The 263-nt window shown below is 60.8% G+C and overlaps 1 pseudogene; it reads right to left on the bottom strand.

The window, feature by feature from the left end:
- Positions 1 to 6: 6 nt before the first annotated feature.
- LOC144218967 (actin-related protein 5 pseudogene) lies at positions 7 to 258 on the bottom strand (annotated as a pseudogene).
- Between the last annotated feature and the right edge of the window lie 5 nt (positions 259 to 263).

The following is a 263-nucleotide window of genomic DNA, read 5'->3' as shown; positions in this document are numbered from 1 at the left end:
GGCCTTGTGAAACTGGTCCATCTGGCCGTCCTCCAGCAGTTCCTGCACACAGAGCAGTCTGTCCAGCCGCTCCTGGTCCAGCTGCAGCTTCTCCTCCCGCCGGCGGGCATTGAGCTCCTGCAGGCGCCGCAGCTGCTGCTGCCGCCGTTCCTGCTTCTCCTCGGAGCTCAGCGTGCTGCCCAGGAGCTTGTTGGAAAACGGGAGCTGCATCTTGTGGACGTTGTTTTCGTAATAATCAGGGCACCGCCATTTCTGCAGTTCTT

Source organism: Crocuta crocuta, unplaced genomic scaffold (genome assembly GCF_008692635.1).
Source record: "Crocuta crocuta isolate KB4526 unplaced genomic scaffold, BGI_CrCroc_1.0 C26862701, whole genome shotgun sequence".
In the NCBI taxonomy this organism is placed as follows: Eukaryota; Metazoa; Chordata; class Mammalia; order Carnivora; family Hyaenidae; genus Crocuta; species Crocuta crocuta.
This window is presented reverse-complemented; position numbering and strand designations above follow the sequence as displayed.